The sequence below is a fragment of the Mytilus californianus genome, unplaced genomic scaffold, assembly GCF_021869535.1.
Source record: "Mytilus californianus isolate M0D057914Y unplaced genomic scaffold, xbMytCali1.0.p SCAF_2, whole genome shotgun sequence".
NCBI classification, from domain to species: Eukaryota; Metazoa; Mollusca; class Bivalvia; order Mytilida; family Mytilidae; genus Mytilus; species Mytilus californianus.
The window spans coordinates 127,680,855-127,688,886 of NW_026262668.1; positions in this window are offsets into that span (position 1 = coordinate 127,680,855).

Sequence of the window (8,032 nt, forward strand, 5' to 3'; positions counted from 1 at the left end):
ACTTATTTGTTTTTTAAGTCTAGTAAACTGATTTAGCGTGTTCATATTTCTAGCGCTTTCGTCCTTCACGGGACTCTTCAAGATGAAATGTAACTTTATTATATATGAGGGTTGACATTTCGATGCATACACCAATCTGCAAAGTCATTATCCTTCATCTTGATGTCAAATGTTACTCCCAGAGATGTACGTGGTCAATATTCTACAACGGTCTGTAAAATATATGCATTAAAACAATATATATATAAACTGAAATATACACACTCTCGTAAAATGATTTGTTGTGCAAACCACCTCACTCAAAACAGAAAGACAAATCTTTTAATGTTATGTTTATTTAAAATATAAACTAGCTAATTGAATACGATTACTCGTTAATATTGTTATTGTAACCTTAAAAGCAGTCTAATCAATACCGGATGAGTATTCATTTGTCAGCAACGCACAAGGGGGCGCCACCTTTCGATTGTTGGGTTCAAGACGTCACCAAGAATTAAAAAGTTAGGTAAACTTGTCAGTCATTTGAAAATGTTGACAGTCGTTGCTATGAAGTCGTGCCAACATGAAAACACGAACAGTAAACTTTGATGAATTTTGTAGAAAATGTTTATAGATCAACAGGATTTTGATATTAGATTATTAATATTTGTTAAAATGAACTAGTATTTTCCTCAAAGGTATGATTCATAAAAGAAAGCTATTTCAATCTGATTTCGGATTTTGTCTCCATATCGTTTAGTCAACACATAAAAGTATAAAATGAATAATTATGAAAGAAAAATCCGTTGTTCAAAGACAGAGGGCTTCCGAATGATTTCATTTCTGGTTTTACAAGTATATATGGTGACAATGAAATAACTTATTCTATTCGTAAGTATAAAATAGAAGATGTAGTATGATTGCCAATGAGACAACTCTCCACAAGAGACCAAATGACACAGAAATAAACAACTATAGGTCACCGTACGGCCTTCAACAATGAACAAGCCCATACCACACAGTCAGCTATAAAAGGCCCCGAAATGACAAATGTAAAACAATTCAAACGAGAAAACAAACGGCCTAATTTATGTACAAAATAATGAACGAAAAACAAATGTGTAACACAGCAACAAACGACAACCACTGAATTACAGGATCCTGACTTGGGACAGGCACATACAGAATATGGCGGGGTTAAACTAGTTTGAAGGCGCCAACCCTCTCCCTAACCTGGGACAGTGGTGTAACAGTACAACATAAGAACAAATTATAAAAATCAGTTGAAAAAGGAGTAAGGTCTAGTTTTCAGAAGCTGTTAGTTAATCATTTATACATCTGCGCCAAAAGAGGGAGATACCGGTTTACCTCTTTTTTACGTTCATCTGTTTGTCCGTCCGTAACGCATATCTGTCGCATTTTCTCAGCAATTACATATCGTAAAGAGCTTCTTTAAAATTTCGTATCATGATTCATACTTGTAAACTTTATCGTATGACATTTTTTTCATGTTGCTCACGAGGGTGACTGGGGAATAAAAATATGGTCACTTAGGTATCCTTCCAACCGACAGTAAAACCCTTGCAAAAGTGGGACGTCCGTTGGCTGTGCGGGATGTACAAGTTCGCAGCAACGTCCGGTCAGAATGGACCCGTTAAATCCGATGCCTCGTCAGTGTAAAGAGTGTGCTACGCTCTTTGCACGTAAAGAACCTTTGCAACAACCTTTGAGAGGTCCGTCTATATAGGTTGCTTGTTGCATAGTAAAATTTCTGTCCTTATCCAATATACCCTCATTTTTCGGTGGCAGTCCAAAATTCCCCGACCTTCATCCAGGACTTACCATTTTGTATTTATTGTTAATAAGCTCTCGCCCTAGACATGCATGAAATATTTGCCACTGGACGTGAAGCAACCAATAATAAATCATAGCGCTCAATTATCTACTTCCTGTTTGCCGCAGACATGTATGTGCGTCACATTGATGCACGCATAAGAAATATTCGTCGCATTTTTCTTAGCAACTGCAAATGAGAGCTTCTTTATATTTAATGCCAAACTTGGTAATTAAGCTATATCGTGTGACACATATTCAGATACGTAAATTGTCTACATCCTGTTTGTAAATACATGTATGTTCTTCACATTGGTGCATGTGTAAGACATTTTCGGTCCATTCTTTCTCTTTAACTACAAATCAGAGTTTCTTGACCTTATCAGAAAACTATCCACCAGATTTGGGCAAATGACGTGGATGTGAGCAGCTTTATGTCACCGTACATCCTTCAACAATGAGCAAAGCTATAGAAAGCAGAAAGAGCAATTCGAAGCTATTCAAGTAACAGTTTTATTCCAGTTTTATCTTTTATATCATAGACAAATGTTAAAAGTATAACATATATATGTTGTTGTTTTTTTGTATTTCCAAAAGAAATTGTGATTTTGAGTTAGTGTAAATAAGACATGGTATATAACTTAAAAAAAAAGTTGTCTGTACTTAGAATGGACAATGTGATTGAATACACCATTTGTATTGAAAACTATCTGGTATTTCAAATAGTTGAATTCACTATTTTTTATAATACTTTTAAAACCAGGAGGAGTATTCTGATTTGCAATACAAAATTACAATAATGCCCTAAACTTATCTTTTCCATCAAAATTTGTCATAAAACATAACAGTCATTGACAAAAAAATAAATGAAATAAAATAAAATAAGAAGGCAAACGAGAGAAAAAAAATAAAACAAAAGAAAGATTTAACAAAAACGATAAAGAACACAAAACAACACAAAACAAAAACAAACTAAATCAATGTGCATGTTTTAGTATATACTTGCTACCTTATTTCTATATGAATGAAATTTTATCAAGAACATACCAAATCAATTTTCACTTGGTTTGATTCACACTTAAACATTGACCAGTTATGTATGATAATCTCTATATTACATAGATTGTCAACAAAAAACTTGTGAAAATACTTTCCTGAAGGGATAAATTAAATTATTCACGGTTTTTCTATGGGGCGTCTGATTATAACACCATTTTGCCAGTCTGATTTATCTTTTTATACTATGTAAAACTGTCAATTTAATGTCTGATCCTGAGGTATCGCATATTTTACACTAATCAAATGTTAAAAGTGTGAAAAGTTTAAACATTATAAGGAAGTGCCATCGTTCAATGTAGACAAATTGATGAATAGTGCAATTAATATTTTATGTGTCATTTTAATATGAAGTAAGTATTTACATGTTATTAATATTTAGTACCAAAAATAAAACTGGTCGACAACTTGTCTGACTGAAATAAAGATGAACAAGCGTGCCTTTTAAAATATTAACAAAATATATGAAAAATAATATAATCAATCATTCATTTCTTTTACATGTATCATCATATGTAGATATGATTGATTTTGTTAATGCCAAATAATTCATACTAATCAAATGTTTTATTTTAAATACTATTTATTGGTTCTATGATTGGTTAATAATAATCATCGTTGGTCAAGGTTGGAATGACGTTGCAAACTTAAATTTTCAAGCAAGTGCTTGATTGACATTTAACAAAATATAACTTAAATTATCAATGCAAAATCTTCAACTACATTCAATTGTCCTCGCGGGTATTTTGTAAACTTTAGAATAGTTATATAATCTCTCGGCCATTACGTAACCTAGTTTATGATAATTATTATTTTATTTCTGCTTTGTCACTTTCTGCCTTTGTCTCTTTATCTTTCTATCTCTTATCAGCAAATGAAATTTCTATATGTTCAAATGTGTCATCATTATTTTGGATTATAAAGTTGTCATCTTGACCCTTCAATTTGGTTTGATACCAAGGGACGGCAAGAAATTTTACAAGAAGGAGTTTTAATGTCGTTATAGTATATAGTGTATACGCATTTGCTCCATTGTAATTTTTCATTTTTTTCTCATTTAGAAGATGCATGATAAATTTCAGTTTGGCGCCGAGCTTAAATATTCAAATTTCAAATTTCAAATTTCAAAATTCTTTATTAATTTTGAGCCTTACGGCTCATCAGTATATTCAAATACAGTGTATGCATACTACAAACAATATTAACAATATAAATAAATAACAATATTTTGAGTATTCTGAATAAAAAACCATATTTTTCATGTTTCATTTAAAAACTTTGGTTTATTTTCAACAAGTTAGAAAACAAACCCCTTGTCAGTCAACTTCTGGTCTTCATGGAATTTGTTACTCCAATGTTTTTAAATTGATATCATGTTATATCTATTACTAACAAATAATAAATTTCTTTCAAATGATCATATTGTGTAAACAGACCCCCCCCCCCCCCCCAACCCCCAACCCTTTACACAATACAGTAGTGTTGACAAAAAAGTTTATTAATGTACACTAAAAAACCTCAAAAGTTAAAAGTTTTAAACGGAACAAAGGTATCCAGACAGTCCAATGAGTAAAGTTGCGCCACAAGCATTAGAAGAAGTCGTATGGTTTTAAAGAGCAACTTCAACTATACTTCCGCTCGATTTTTAAATTATGACACCATTTTCTGCATTGAAACTAGCAGGCAAATACGGAGCCTGGAGATAGAGAACAAATATACGGAACAACAACATCACCTGGAGACAGAGGACAAATATGGAACAACAACATCACCTGGAGAGAGAGGACACATATGGAACAACTACATCACATGGAGACAGAGGACAACCACAGAATAACTACATCACCTGGAGACAGAGGAAAACCACGTAACAACTTTCTCTACTGGAGACAGAGGACAACCACGGAACAACTTCCTCGACTGGAGACAGAGGACAACACCACGGAACAACTAAATCACCTGCAGACAGAGAACAACTACAGAAGAACTTTCTCACCTGGAGACTGAGGACAACCACTTAACAAATACCTCAACTGGAGACAGAGGACAACCACGGAACAACTACATCACCTGGAGACAGAGGACAACCACGGAACAACATTCTCACATGGAGACTGAGGACAACCACTTAACAAATACCTCAACTGGAGACAGAGGACAACCACGGAACAACTACATCATCTGGAGACAGAGGACAACCACGGAACAACATTCTCACATGGAGACTGAGGACAACCACTTAACAAATACCTCAACTGGAGACAGAGGACAACCACGGAACAACTACATCACCTGGAGACAGAAGACAACCACGGAACAACAACATCACCTGGAGACAGAGGATAACCACGGAACAACTACATCACCTGGAGACAGAGGACAACCACGGAACAACTACATCACCTGGAGACAGAGGACAACAACGGGAAACCTACATTACCTGGAGACTGAGGACAACCACGGAACAACTACCTCAAATGGAGACTAAGGGCAACCACGGAACAACTTTCTCACCTGGAGACTGAGGACAACCACTTTACAAATACCTCAACTGGAGACAGGGGACAACCAACGAAAAACCACATCACCTGGAGACAGAGGACAAATATGGAACAACAACATCACCTGGAGAGAGAGGACACATATGGAACAACTACATCACATGGAGACAGAGGACAACCACAGAATAACTACATCACCTGGAGACAGAGGAAAACCACGTAACAACTTTCTCTACTGGAGACAGAGGACAACCACGGAACAACTTCCTCGACTGGAGACAGAGGACAACACCACGGAACAACTAAATCACCTGCAGACAGAGAACAACTACAGAAGAACTTTCTCACCTGGAGACTGAGGACAACCACTTAACAAATACCTCAACTGGAGACAGAGGACAACCACGGAACAACTACATCACCTGGAGACAGAGGACAACCACGGAACAACATTCTCACATGGAGACTGAGGACAACCACTTAACAAATACCTCAACTGGAGACAGAGGACAACCACGGAACAACTACATCATCTGGAGACAGAGGACAACCACGGAACAACATTCTCACATGGAGACTGAGGACAACCACTTAACAAATACCTCAACTGGAGACAGAGGACAACCACGGAACAACTACATCACCTGGAGACAGAAGACAACCACGGAACAACAACATCACCTGGAGACAGAGGATAACCACGGAACAACTACATCACCTGGAGACAGAGGACAACCACGGAACAACTACATCACCTGGAGACAGAGGAAAACAACGGGAAACCTACATTACCTGGAGACTGAGGACAACCACGGAACAACTACCTCAAATGGAGACTAAGGGCAACCACGGAACAACTTTCTCACCTGGAGACTGAGGACAACCACTTTACAAATACCTCAACTGGAGACAGGGGACAACCAACGAAAAACCACATCACCTGGAGACAGAGGACAACCACGGAACAACAACATCATCTGGAGACAGAGGACAACCACGGAACAACTTCATAAACCTGGAGACAGAGGACAACCACGGAACAGCTACATCACCCGGGGACAGAGGACAACCACGGAACAACCACCTCAACTGGAGACAGAGGACAACCACTTGAAAAATACCTCAACTGGAAACAGAGGACAACCACGGAAAACCTAAATTACCTGGAAACTGAGGACAACCACGGAACAACTACCTCAATTGGAGACAGAGCACAACCACGGAACAACTTTCTCACCTGGAGACTGACGACAACCACTTAACAAATACCTCAACTGGAGACAGAGGACAACAACGGAACAACTTTCTCACCTGGAAACTGAGGACAACCACGGAACAACTACCTCAATTGGAGACAGAGGACAACCACGGGACAACTACATCACTTGGAGACAGAGGACAACCACGGAACAAACACCTCAACTGGAGACGGAGGACAACCACGGAAAACCTACATTACCTGGAGACTGAGGACAACCACAGAACAACTACCTCACCTTGAAACAAAGGACTGCCCCACATTATGAAAATGCCACTTAACAATAAAAAAATCAAATTCATCAAAACAAATACAATCTATTGAATCATCAAACGATGTCGAGTAAGTTAACGAGATCAACCAATACATTGCAGATCTAATACCAGCAAAGAAATCACATTCTCCTCAACCAAAGAATAGAAAATCTTAAACGTTGAACTTCATCATGATGACGATGTTTTTCTCGAGAATCGTACATAGATTAATATCCAGTCGCTTGAAGTAATTTGAACTGTGTAATTTTGAATGATATATTGTGTACTTTGTGTACCGTTTTATATTGATGATCGATTGATTGATTGTTGTTGTTTGATTAACGGCAACGCACAGTGGCAAATATTTCATGCAGATTCACGACGGGAACAAGTTAACAATTTAAAAAAGATAGAACCTGTAAGTTTGTCGACCGAGATGCAGGGGCGAGAAATAAAGACTACCCACGGAAAAGGCAATAAAGACGCAAATTTTGCCTTGCAACATGTCACCTATAAACGGACCTCTGATACAGTTGTTGCAACCCTGGGTTTATTAATGTGCAGAGAGTGTATGACTTTTCTTATATATGATGCACAGAATTTTGTGTCGCCATTCCAATCAGACAAGAATGTTTTTATGCATCCTGCATTGTCAACCCGACGCCCATCTGTATCATTATTGTTCTGTCGGATTGGAGAAGTCCAGAGTTGACCATATGTCTATAACCAAATCAACATATAGTTACAATGTAAAAGATGAGTGTCCCACATGTTTTTACGCTTGAAAACAGCATCAAGAGACTATCACACTGGTTGTGCGTTTGAGAGCATACCGTGCCTAGAAGGGTGTCACACTTTTTGTACTTTACTGAAAAATTCTCCCATCCGGTAGTAAAACCCATGCTTATAAGAGGGGCGTCCGTTTGGCTGTGTGATCTGTATAAATACGCAGCCACGGCCAATTATCGAAATGGGGACGTTTGATCCTGTATCTGAAGTAAGAAGAGTTCAAACCTCTTTAATAACTCTTTGATTGGTAGTAGGTCGCATATTACAAGGCAACAATTCTGTACCTATCAAACATACCGTAAATATATTTCCGTTTGCGGTCAAAATTCCCAACCTTCATTCCGGTCCACCTACTTTGGAGA